Source organism: Mobula birostris, chromosome 27 (assembly GCF_030028105.1).
Source record: "Mobula birostris isolate sMobBir1 chromosome 27, sMobBir1.hap1, whole genome shotgun sequence".
Lineage (NCBI taxonomy): Eukaryota > Metazoa > Chordata > Chondrichthyes > Myliobatiformes > Myliobatidae > Mobula > Mobula birostris.
Genome location: NC_092396.1, coordinates 14,660,711 through 14,674,576, shown reverse-complemented (window position 1 = coordinate 14,674,576; position 13,866 = coordinate 14,660,711). Strand labels below are relative to the sequence as shown.

At 40.7% G+C, this 13,866-nt stretch overlaps 1 protein-coding gene across 4 annotated transcripts in view; it reads left to right on the top strand.

The window, feature by feature from the left end:
* LOC140188457 (uncharacterized) overlaps nucleotides 1-13,866 on the top strand; it is a 127,170-nt gene that overhangs the window by 17,784 nt on the left and 95,520 nt on the right. The gene's annotated exons all lie outside the window — the stretch shown is intronic.

Genomic DNA, 13,866 nt, shown 5'->3' with positions numbered 1-13,866 from the left:
AAACTGTAAAGATGTCATGAATGGGGGTGAGTTTATGGGCTGTAACAATTGTGTTTGAAGCCAGTGCTCAAATTGTGAATTTATTGGAATTGAAGTGTTTTGTGAATTGTTTCTGTACTTGGGACTCTGCTTACATCATTTACCATAGTGATGCTTTGTTTTTATCCAAACCCTACCACTTTGTGCCCTAAAGATCCAGTATCAGCCACTTTAGACAATTATCAAAAGTTAGTTAAACCTAACATATCTACTTCAGTTGCAATATGTGTGTGACAAAGTGTTCAGTATATTCATAAATGTGAAGTGTCAACTTTGTACAGACTGCTCCTGGACATTGGCAAGATGCATAAATTCCCTCCCCAAACAGAGAAAAAAGAGGCAAGAATCTTTTATTGTGTGCAGTTTTTGTCACCAAATTATAGGAAGGATATTATTAAGGTGGAAAGAGTGCAGAGAAGGTTTACAAGGATGTTGCCGGGACTTGAGAAACTGAGTTACAGAGAAAGGTTGAATAGGTTAGGACTTTATTCCCTGGAACGTAGAAGAATGAGGGGAGATTTGATAGAGGTATATAAAATTATGATGAGTATAGATAGAGTGAATGCAAGCAGGCTTTTTCCACTGAGGCAAGGGGAGAAAAAAAACTAGAGGACATGGGTTAAGGGTGAAGGGGGAAAAGTTTAAAGGGAACATTGGGGGGGGCTTCTTCACACAGAGTGGTGGGAGTGTGGAATGAGTTGCCAGATGAAGTGGTAAATGTGGGCTCACTTCTAACATTTAAGAAAAACTTGAACAGGTACATGGACGAGAGGTGTATGGAGGGATATGGTCCAGGTGCAGGTCAGTGGGATTAGGCAGAAAAATGGTTCGGCACAGCCAAGAAGGGCCAAAAGGCCTCTTTCTGTGCTGTAATGTTCTGTGGTTCTAGTCATAGTCATAGTCATACTTTATTGACCCCGGGGGAAATTGGTTTTTGTTACAGTTGCACCATAAATAATAAATAGTAATAAAACCATAAATAGTTAAATAGTAATATGTAAATTATGCCAGGAAATAAGTCCAGGACCATCCTATTGGCTCAGGGTGTCTGACTCTCCAAGGGAGGAGTTGTAAAGTTTGATGGCCACAGGCAGGAATGACTTCCTATGACGCTGTGTTGCATCTCGGTGGAATGAGTCTCTGGCCGAATGTACTCCTGTCCCTAACCAGTACGTTATGTAGTGGCTGGGAGACATTGTCCAAGATGGCATGCAACTTGGACAGCATCCTCTTTTCAGACACCACTGTCAGAGAGTCCAGTTCCATCCCTACAACATCACTGGCCTTACGAATGAATTTGTTGATTCTGTTGGTTGATTGATTGATTCTATGAAACATAATATCTCTGGAGGATTATCTTGCACTAATTTGACTTAGAAAACATAGAAAACCTACAGCACACTACAGGCCCTTCAGCCCACAAAGCTGTGCCGAACATGTCCTTACCTGAGAAATTACCTAGGGTTACCCATAGCCCTCTATTTTTCTGAGCTCCATATACCTGTCCAAGAGTCTCTTAAAAACACAAAACTTTGCTGTTAAAAAGGATTATTGATGATCATGACTACAGTCAGATCAAAAGAGTAGGTGCCAGTAACAAATTGTGCACTTGCCCTATCACTTGCTTCAGTAGACATTGCTCTACACTCCAGTTTTAACCTCTGGTGGAGCACTTTTAAATATTCACCACTTAATGGATGTGCAGTGGATGTAGAGTTTGCACTTTCAGGAGAGGATCAGATTGTTTTATTGTAGCTCATCTCCAACCCCATTGCTCAATTCTAAACAGTGTATGTGAGTCTCCTGTACCTTTAAGGCCAGAGAAGCAAGACAAAATCTGTAGAGCTGGAAATCCGAGCAACACACACAAAATGCAGGAGGAACTCAGCAGGCCAGGCAGCATCTATGGAAAAGAGTGTAGTCGAAGGGTCTCGGCCCAAAATGTCGACTGTACTTTTTTACATTGATGCTACCTGGCTTGCTGAGTTCCTCCAGCATTTTTTGTGTGTTGCAAGTAATTCAGAAGGTCCATTTTGGATCTGATAAGGACAGCTGGGAAAGTAGCCAACATGATGTAGTTAGGTTCAAAATTCAGATTGACAAGGAGAGCATTGCTCCACATCTGAAAGCAAGATTAAAGTAAGGCAAGTTTCAATAATTTGGGATTATGATGGAACCTGACAACACCATGCAATATTCTGCAGTCTAATGGATTAGAAGAAATCTAATGAACTAGAATGCAAAAAGAGTACAAGCTATTTGGTACTAAAGAATAGAAATGAGTTCTGAGCTTAAGACCATGATTACCATGCTTTTTCACTACTAATCTTGTAATTTTAAAATAATTAATCATGAGTAAATCGCAGATTTGAAGGCACTAAACAATTTTGTGGTCAGCACCTTGCAATAAATATTTCAATTGTTAATTGACCAACTGCTGACTCATTGTACAAAAGCATACAGCTGTAGAAAGTGTTTCTTGTAAGTCTCGCAATGAGTTATAAAAGCAAAAGTTGACTTTCATACTGACTGGTAATGAAAACAGACACATGAGAGTATCAGTTTGAAATTATTGAAGTAATGACTTGAGAGCACAGAGGAAGTTTCTATACGTGAGCTGAAAAGAATGATTTGCCACATGGAATAGATGAGGCAGAGTCAGTTTCCTCCCTTAAGGGAAGAATAATTTAAATGTAGAACTAAGGACAGAGCTGCCCGGCGAGGTTGCTGTTGGATTACTCCAGCGTAGATACAGTGTAATCACAATGTGGAGAATCTATGGTGCTACCACCACTCCAGGGACAAATTGAGATCAACTTCAGCACTAGGCGCTTGATTGTTTCTTCATGTGCAACGGGCATTTGAAGTTGGATTTAGCAAAGGGAATTAGTACAATGATAGGTTTTCCAGTAATCAATTCTGATAGGAAATGAACGGGGCTGTGTGAAGAGTAATTTTAAGGTGAAAACTGAAGAAGCTGGATAGATGTTTAGCGTAGATATGGAATTCTGAATTCTGAAGTGCATTTTTTTCATGAGCTTGGCTGATATTTAAAGTGGGTGTTTGAAAAGGAAGAGCTGGAAAGTCTGTGGGGATTAATGGGATCATGCTATTGGAGTGCTGACATGGCATAATGGCCTGAATGACTTTGCTGTGTGATTCAACATGTGGTCATTGTTGCACATTGGATTGCCATCTTCATGGTGTTTAGGAGCCAAATCACCGTTTATATACCTTGAGAGGCCGAGTACCAGCGGTGAGGTCATTCCTTTCCTTGCATTACTCACTCTCCTGTTCATTTATCATTTTCAATGTTTCTCAGCTGTTTCCTATTCTCAGGGTTTGAACAATTATTCTAGTTGAGGAATAATAATAAAATCTGGGGGGAAAGATGGCACAAAGACAAGGAATTTATGCATAGCTTGTAAAATTATATAGCCTTGTACAGCAATATAAACAAATGATTGTTCTTATGTAACAAGCAGTGAAATAGTTCCCTATATCCTTGCAGTTGCATGTGGTGTAGTACCACAGGGGAGGGCAGAGATAGGGCAGATTCTGCATTAACTAATTCCAATCAGAAAGTTGAAATGGGTATGAAGTTATACTCTCCATTAAGTCCAATGAAATCAATGAATGCAGAATTGAAGGAGCTCATTTTCCATGCAAATGAGAGCAGCTGAACTTCAGACTTCAGTGCTAAATGTGTTTAACAAATTTGAACAACCCAAGTTCTCCTATTTCTTTTCACTGTGGCCTTGATATGAGAGATTGATTTGATTGTTGTTCTTGCACTAAGTGTGACCCTTCTGTTGTAGTGAATAAATTGCACAGTGGCTCAGAGCAGCTCACACATGGTGCTCCTGTGTGTCTGCTGACCTTGTCCTCTTGAGTGGTAGAGGTAGAGTTTGGACAATTGTATCAATGGTGCCTTGGCAAGGTGATTCAGTGTATCTCATAAACGGTGGAGGAAGGAGTGAATATACTGATTTTGGTATTGGTTTATTCTTGTCATACGTACCAAAATACAGTGAAAAGTAAATTTATCATTGAAAAACATGTATGTCACCATACACTACCCTGAGATTCATTTTCTTGTGGGCATTCACACTAAGTATAAAGAAACGTGTAGGCACGTGGCCAAGTGGTTAAGGCATTGGACTAGCTACCTGAAGGTCGTGAGTTCGAGCCCCAGCCGAGGGGACGTGTTGTGTCCTTGAGCAAGGCACTTAATCACACATTGCTCTGCAATGACACTGGTGCCAAGGTGTATGGGTCCTAATGCCCTTCCCTTGGACAACATTGGTGTCATGGAGAGGGGAGACTTGCAGCATGGGCAACTGTTGGTCTTCCATACAACCTTGCCCAGACCTGCGCCCTGGAGAGTGAAGACTTTCCAGGCGCAGATCCATGGTCTCGCAAGACTAATGGATGCCTATATATAAAGAAACACAATAGAATCAATGAAAAACTGCACACAACAGGCAAACCGCCATTGTGCAAAAGACAACAAACTATGAAAACATAAAATGGACAAAATAAATAATAAATAAATAAGCAATAAATATTGAGAACATGAAATGAAGAGTCCTTGAAAGTAAGTCCATAGCCTAAGGGAATAGTTCAGTGTTGGGGTGATTGAAATTATCACCTTTGGTTCAAGAGCCTGAGGGGCGATAACTGTTCCAGAACCTGTTGGTTTGTGGCTTGTCTTTCATATTGTTTATACAAATTAAATCACTACACAGTGCATTGAGCCAGAATAAAGTAAAACAATAACAATGCAGAATGAAGTGTAAAAGCTACCAAAAATGTGCAGTGCAGGTAAACGATAAAGTGCAAGATTGTAATGAGGTAGATTGTGAAGCCAAGAGACCACCTTATCATACAAGAGGATCTAGTCGTATAAACTGCTTTCAGTTAAGCAGGTTCTTTAGTCCTGGTTTTAAGTAGAGAGTCCATTACCCTCTTGTGCTTTGAATGGTGGAGAATCAGAACACATGTCATTTGTGGAATCCTCCTCCCCTGACTGGTGGGCTTTCTAGTGAATAACTTCCTGCCCCATCAAAATGCTGACATTGGAGTTTCAGTGGCAGCAAAGCTGTGATTCAATTGAATAGTGATATTTACACTATTGGTGGAGAAAGTATTAAACTCAAGTTAAAATGTTGCTCAAGGCTTGCTATCTGCTGGCACAGACTGCTTTACTCCCTGAGGATGCAATTGAACTGAATTATGCAATCAACAGCAAACATTGCAACTTATGTTGTGAAGATGGAGGGAAGGTCATTGGTGAGAGTTGAAGATGGTGATGTTTGGAAACCAATCTAGAGAGCAGTCCTTATCAAAATTGCACGGCCTCCAATCAGCTGCCATTTAGATTCCCGATTTTGTTCTGGCATTCACTAAGATCATGGTTAATTTTATATGTAGTGTCCAACTATCTATTTACTGGACCTAGAATATACTCTCCAACTGTCCACACAGATGTGAATCCCTGTGCATGGAAGTACTGTTACAGCTGCTACTGTTTTCTGATTTAGTTGGTGGGCTGCCATACTAAACTCTAAATGCCAAATGCCACAAACAGAAACACTGCTGGCAGCTTATAGCACCTTGAGCTGCTAGGTTGATTCTGAAACCATTGCAGTTAACATGATGCGACTATGTGTGAAAAATATTAATTCTTTTCTATAAAAAACAAGCTGTGGTCAGCTCCTGCCATTAGTACTATGGACAGGAGAGTTCTGTAACAGACTAGGTTGGTGAGATGAAGTTCTCACTATTGGCTTATTCTTCACCCTCTACAGACCATGTTTGGCAACCGTGTGCTTCAGGATTCAGTTGGTGGTGGCACTACAGAGCCATTCCTGGTGAGAGATAATGAAAAAAAAGCAATCAATGATTTGCTGCCTCTAGTCTTGTTTCACCTTGTGTCCAGCACAAGAGTGCTGGTTCAACAGTGGAAGAGTTTCTTTCTCTTCTGTTTCCACCTGCCAAAGTCCTGTTTCTCTCCAGTGACAAGCACATTTTTGGTACTTGCATGTTGGTCCTGTAGCGATTTGGTGTTGGCTAAAGTCCCTGCTGTGACAGAGCAGAAGGTGCTGTGAGGTTTATTTACTGAGGTACATGCAGATCCTGTATCACCATGTTCATTCTTGACCTGCTGCTTAGAATGCAGGAGGGGTTTATGGTCTTACCTATGACCCATCCCTTCAACTTTAGAGGAAGTAACAGTCACTGTAGTGTATGTGTTGATCTGTGCCAAGGTCTCCGAGCGGAGCTTGATACATCTGCTCTGGACAGTTACATAGAACATAGAATAGTACAGCACAAGAATAGACCCTTGAATGCTGTGTCAAATTAATTAAATTAATAATCAAATGGCTGACTAAACTAATGTACAGATCTGATGTGAGTGAAGGTGGGAGGATGTAAATGGCATGAAATTTTCTTTTGTATATTTGACTGGATATCATGACATTTCCAAGTTCCTGAGTTAATAGTAAGACTTCCCTATTCCCCTATTTTCACTCCTCAACCCTATCCTTCCCCAATGTTCTTTCAAATATACCACTGTGTAGCTGCCACTGGTGGTCCACCACGTACTTGCAACATGAGATTATCATGGAGAAAGCTGGAAAGTGTTCCTGAATTTACTGACTGATTTTACTCCTAATTCCTGATACGTTCAGAATTAGCATTGTACACCTTGAAACAGTGACAGGTACAATAAATATGAAGAAAACTTTTTAATTTTAAACTTGAGTGTTTTAGTAAATAAACAGCTCCACATATTCATTCATTCCCCCTCCCTCCCCCCTTTCGGTCCCTCTTTCACATTCAGCTTCAATTGCATATTGCTTTTTAATCTGGTTAACAGCAGAAACATAGTCTTCTCTCTCCAGTACTGCTGCTGAGAGTTCTGATCAGTACGCGTTTCCTTCTAATACTACATCTGGCAAACCACTAATCTTAAATGTTCGTTTTCCAGTTGTTCTCTCTAATTTTTTACAAATTTTCTCCCTTCACTCCCAGTATTTTACACTTAACATTAGCTATCATTACTTGATTTTATCATATTTCTGCTTTTTTTGTCAGATTTTCGCAGACTCTACTTTTGGTGGATTACTTTGAATTGCAATGACTGTTGTGCAGTTAAAAACAGCAACTAATTTACCTGAAGCAGGATCTCCCTGACAATAGTGATACTTTATCGCTGAATTTGTTGTCAGTTGCAGTTGGAAAGTCAGGGTGAACCTTCTTGGAACCTAGAGGGCAAGATGAATGAGGGGTGGCTTGGAGGGTGAAGCTGATGGTGAGAGAAAACAAAGGAGTAGGAATGGCCTGAGGATTCCATTGATTTGATCCTGGTGATCTGATACAAAACATACCCATGTGGTTGACAGTGGGGAAGTGACCTTTACACAGGCTGGACTAGTGGGCAAACACATGGCACATGGAACTCACCATGGAGAAGTACGAGATTATGGATACAAGGAGGGAAAACGAGCCAAGTGAAATCACAATAAATGAGAGGATAATGCAAATGGCAGAGGTATGCTGGAGTGCCCATCACTGATCTATGCTGGTTAAATTCAAATGGGGCTGTTTTCCTTTATTCACCAAAGCAAAGAATATAAGAGCAGGAAGATCACGCTGGAACTGCAAAACTACAGGATATTATAAGTTACTCCAGAGAAGTGATTTATGGGATATAAGCAGAAGGATTCAGGATGGTTGCAGGGGAAAAAAATACCTTTGGTTAAAGAAAGTTGAGAACCTGAGTTGAGGTGTACAAATAGCAAATTTTTGCCCGCATGGATATGGTGGGCCAAATATGTTGCAGGCTCCTACAATTTTGGAAACAAATGTTGGTAAGTAGTACAGTTTTAGAGGTTTGTTTAATTTTACTCTGTGAATGTTAAATGCAATCAAAACTGTTCTTCTCTCTGCCCAGTTAATGAACAGTAATGATTGTCAATTAAAATGAGCCTTTGGATTAATGAGCTTTCTTCCCTATTACTAAACCAGAAAGAAACTGATTGTATTACAGTGTTTCCATACTATGTCTAGGACATTGGTAAAGGTAGAGTAATTTACCATTATATTTGTGTTATATATGCATTTTATTGTAGGGTGAAACTTGGAAGTACAAGTTGGAACTGGTTGAATATATGTAACACATGTAGCTTTTACAGTCATACTAGCACACATGTACTCAGTCAAGCACCTCCCTCATCAGCTACCTTAGAATTCACAGAGCTTCATTTCATCCTTAATTCCCAGGACTGCCTAAGCAAAAGAAGCCTTTATTATTTAATGCAGGTCAGGTGAAGATAGGAGACACTGTCTGCACCACAGACTAATTTTTGCTTCGGAATTTCTTTCTCAGGGTTCCCAGTGGAAATCGAGTTTGCTGTCTGCATCAATGGACATCATTCACTTTTAACCAATCTATACTCTGTATACAGACTTCCTAATAGAAATGATAATTGAACCATCCAGCTGGTGCAGTGTAAATTTACAAAATTGAACCTGGAATGAGGAAATAGATGGCTATGATCAAAAGCTTGAAAAAAATATCATGGTACATTCACAACTTTGAAAGAATTTGATGGGAATTTCTTCTTAAATTTAAAAAGGATTTGAATTGGAAGAAAATGTTCAGTAATATCCAAATATAAAGCACTGTTCTGCAAGGAGTAAAGGCTAACCAGTCATGTCAGCAACTGGAGAAATAGTATTGTACATTGAAGGGAGAGGGAAATGCAAGTTGCTGTGATTGATATTCAGCATTAGCATTTTTTTTATACTTATCATTTTCTTTGTTTCTATTAAAGTGGTTATCTCTGTATAAGACTGCAACTCCATAAAAATCTTCAGTACCACAACTAGTTGTTAACAGGGTTTAATGTCAGTTGACATCCCAGCTAAACTAAAGCTTGTCCTATGGATAAAATTCATTGAATAACAATGAGAATTGTGTACAGTTTTGTACACACAGGGTATGTCCTAACCAATCTAATTTAGTTTTTCATGGCTAAAACAGACATCCAGAAAAGAAATTCAAATGGTTATAATCAGACCACTTTTTGGGAGTTTATTTTACTGACTCAGTGTCAATCCTTTTCTACATTGGGAAGCAGAGACTACAGCTGAAATAAATTACTTGGAGTGGCTGCCTCCTGGACAGAGATTTAATTTCTAGTGGGATTGAAAGGATTCACTGCTACACTGCTCCAATCAATCTGCCCTTGTACATGCTTCATTGTGCAACTAATTGAGACCGATGGCAGCTGCATTCTGCAGTTACAGACAGGACTTTGGATCAGCAGCTCAATCGATGTAGAACATTCAGTTTGAGTTGCAGAAACAGTCAACTTTTAGTGCTTGGTTTTCCCTGGGCTCTCAAAGGTGCTGACTCTTGCTGGGAGATGTTGCTGTGGGCCACAGATGTTCTTTTGTAATCTGCAGAAAGATTAGCTCTTCCCTTGGGTATAAAAAAATGCCTAGTATGCCTGGAATCAAAATGGAAAAACTGAAGCAGCCTGATAATTACAGAATAGTGATTCTTATCTACCATGCAATATCTGCCAAGTGTAACAAATTTATATCTTTACAGTTTGGTTATGTATAGATTATTGTCCTATAGAAAGAAATCCAGTAATGATTTATGGAGTTAGTTTCTCTTTCCTGAAATGAATTATCTTTCATTCCTCACTCCCAGTATGGAGTTGCAATGAGAGCAAAATCAATTCATTCACTTTCAAGAAGGAGTGTTTATAACTCTTGTGTTTTGCCTGAGCATTGATTTTGTAGCTTACTAACGGATTACGATAATGTAACAGTAGAGGTGCTTTTGTTTTCATATATTTTCTGATGTGGATAGTGGCGTGCACTTTTGCAAACCTCTGATGGAATATGGTACAGTATGTAACTTGGTCACATCATTTGTAAATGAGAAATAGGGAAAGAGAGAGACTATGGTTAGAAACCTTTATTCTCTTGGAGGAGATACACCACAGGAGAGAGATCTTTTATTGCTACTAGGTCATGGACAGTCCAAGAAATATAGAGCAGGAAGAAGTATCATGGCCTTTCCAGATACGTTATGATCACTCTTTTATATCTTACATTGGCTCATAACACACAGTGGTCTGTTTCCACACAGTATCGGGTTGTATTTAAGCAACAATAACCTCCTTTCCTTCCTGTTTTCTGACAGCTAGCAGCATTCCTCCCAAACTTAGTGACACATGGTCACTGATCAACCAATCCTGTCATAGGTCAACTTTTCTGATTTACACATTTGTCACACCAGCCAGGAGGAGTGGAGTCACCTTGGGTTCTGGAAGAGTAGCTACTTCATATTAGTATTAGTTTATTATTGTCACGTGTACCAAGTTATAGGGAAAAGCTTGTCTTGCATATCGTTCACACAGACCAAATCATTAAACATTGCATTGAGCTAGAATAAAGTAAAACAATATCAATGCAGAATAAAGTGTAAAAGCTACTGAAAAAAGTGTAGCGCAGGTAAACGGTAAAGCGCAAGATCATAATGTTAGATTCTGGAATCCATTTTTCATATGAGGTCCATTCAAGAGTCTGATAACAGTGGGATAGAAGCTGTCCTTGATCCTGGTGGTACGTGCTTTCAGACTTTTGTATCTTCTGCTCAATAGGAGAGGGGAGAAGAGAGAATGTCTGGGGTGGATGGGGTCTTTGATTATATTGGCTGTTTTACTGAGGCAGTGAGAAGTATTGACAGAGTCCATAGAGGTGAGGCTGTTTCCTGTAATGTGCAGAGCTGTGTCCACAAATCTCTGCAGTTTCTTTTTATCACGTGAAGAGCAGTTGCATATACCAAACTATTGTGCATCCAGACAGAATGCTTTCAAAGGTGTATTGATACAAGTTGGTAAGGGTCAATGGGGAGGGACACACTGAATGTCTAAGGAACTAGAGGCTATGGTGAGCTTTCTTGGCTGTAACGTCAATGTGGCTGGTTTAGAACAGGCTATTGGTGATAATATTGGTCTTCTTAAGACAGGAGGGAACCATAATCTAAAGCAGAGAGAAGTTAAATGTCTGTAAATACCCCTGCCAATTGTTCTGCACAGGATCTAAGGACACAGCCAGGGACAACATCTGGGCTGGATGCTTTCATGGATTCACCCTCCAGAAGACTGATGTTACATCTGCAATGGTGTATTTAGATTCGGGTGCACTGGAAACTATCAGGGTGGGTGGTGACACTTCTGTTCATAATGTGCATGGAATGTGTTAAACTCACCGGGAGGGGATGTGCTGTTATCAGCAATGCTGCCTGACTTTGTGTTTTGTAGTGCATTATAGGAGGTGTGCCCTGCCACAGCTGACTGTTGGACTGAGACTCAATTTTGGACTGGTCATAGTCATACTTCTCCTGGTCATTGTCAGTCAAGCCCGATATTCCAGGGTCAATGGAATGAACGTGCCATTTCCATGGGGTGCAAGTATGCTGTGTTGCTTTCCTGTGACTCGTGCCCTGATTAAAGTGTCCACTGTCTGAAAGGTTCCACGAGTTCTGGATGCTTTACACAAGGGACAATGTAAGCAGTGTTGCTGTTCTGTCTCTGTAACCTCATCAGCGAGAGTCCTTCACCACCCTCAGAGAGCTGAGAATAAGAGAAAAAGAAATAGGAAGAAGATGGTGGATGAAGAATTATTATTGATTTGAAACATTAACTCTTTTCTCTCTGCCTGACCTGTTGGGCGTGTCCAGTATTTTCTGATTTACCCAGTGGCTGATCTGCCTTGTATCATAATGTCTATATCCAGGAAGCACCAGCCGTAATGCTGGTGTTGTGAGGGCAGTGTTATAGTGTGCTTCTCATGGGAGCTGTAGTCAGACAGCGTCTGCTCTGCAAACTTACGAGAGGATGACTACACATAGTGTACTGCCTTGGGGGTATCAGATAAGAACCACAGAACATAGAACAAACAGTGCAGCACATGAGCAGGGCCCTCAGCCCTCTGCATGGTTAGAGACCATGCCAGCCTACCTCATCCTATCTGCATGCACGTGCTCTGTATCCTTCTATTCCCCGCCTGTTCATGTGTCTGACTAAATGCCTCTTATGCATTGCTATTGTAGGTACAGCATGTTCCAAACCTGCCTCACAAATCTCCTTTATACTACCCCCCCCCACCTTAAACCTATGTCCTCTAGTAATGGACATTTTCATTCTGGGAAACGATTTGCTGACTTTGTTCTGACCAATGAAAGCAAGGAAGCTGTATGCTGCCCCCACCACTTTCAGGATCCCTTTGTATGTCAATGCTCTTAAGGGTTTTGCAACTTTCCCTTTGGATTTGACCTCCCAAAAAAAGAAATGTATCACCTCCCACTTATCCAGATTGAACTCTGCCATGTCTAACTGATCTATATCCGGCTGTCCTTTGACAGCATTCCTCATTATATAGAACTTTACCCATTCCCTCTTGTCCATGAGAGGGAAACTGTTGGTAGTGGAGTAGAGGAACAATGAAAAGAACTTAGCCAGGATTGTATCGCTTCTATTCTGGAGGTGTTGCTCTCTCGATATGTCACCATCAACACTAATAACACATCAGGTGATAGAGAAGGATTCTGTAGCAATAGAGGTAAATGCACAGGCTTTTCAAAGTTATTGTGCCATTGTTGGTCTGTCTCTGGTACTGCCTGTAACTATTTGTTGACAGCAGAGCAATCTCCAATGTGTGCAAATTACTTTTGCGTGGTAAAGGCATGTGACGGGGCACACTGTAACCACCAGAATGCAGAGAGCTGTTTTGAGGAGCGTTTTGGGATCAGCAGGGGACTGGAGGCTTTCTCATCAGTTGTGTGATCTGGGTTACAGCAGATCCACATACTCTTATCTGCAAAGTCTGGTGAAGGAAGCTAGCATTCCCAGGGCATCCCTTAAGAGGAATGAAATTCAGTCATTAACCCAAATTATGCCCCTAGATAGGCAAATGGATTTGCTTTGGAATGGAAATTGTACAAGCTCCTTGGATACCTCGTACTGCTCAGGAGGAATTCTTTTTGATGATAAGCATGTTTTGAACAATAAGGAATTGGGAGCCCTTGGCAACACCTGCTGAGCTCAGAGTCTGTTGAGTGCAGCCTGTGAATGTCTGAACATTGAGGCAAGTTAGCAATGTTGATAAATCCTCAGGCTTGTGCTGATTTGTCTTTTGTGCTGAAGGACAATATTGCTTCTGCTTAAAGGTATCAATAGTGAAAGTGACCTAATGAATGTTGCGATGAACAGCAGTGGCATTGATGAGCCACAACACCTGGGATGATCCTGAGGTGAGGAAATTCTGCCTGATAATGAGCTTGATCTTGACATGTAAAGTTATGAGGCTGTATTTCAGCTGTGATAGCTCAAGATCTTTGTGATAATTGCCTTGGTAAGCAGAAGGTTTTAGAGACATTGCTTCTCAGAGAGCTTGAGAGAGGAGTGTGAGTCCCTGGTGAGGTGAGCTTTAAATAGTGAGCCCTTGTATAAATCATCTGTCAGGGTCCCTGTGCTCCAGGTTTAAGTCCGAGCAAAAATGAGAGGAAGCACTATGCATTTACTATTGCTTTTTCAGCACTTAGAAATTCCTTTCAGAGTTGAGGTCAGTGTAAGTTTCAGTGGTGATTAGGAGTCATATTTGGCATGTCCATGCAGTCTGTAGTGACCTAGAGAAGTTGTGACGGCACGGATGCCCTTTTTATATCACATAGCCACAGAGCAAACAGTATCGACATCATTAAGGACCAGAAGCACATCATGTGTGCAAGCACAACAC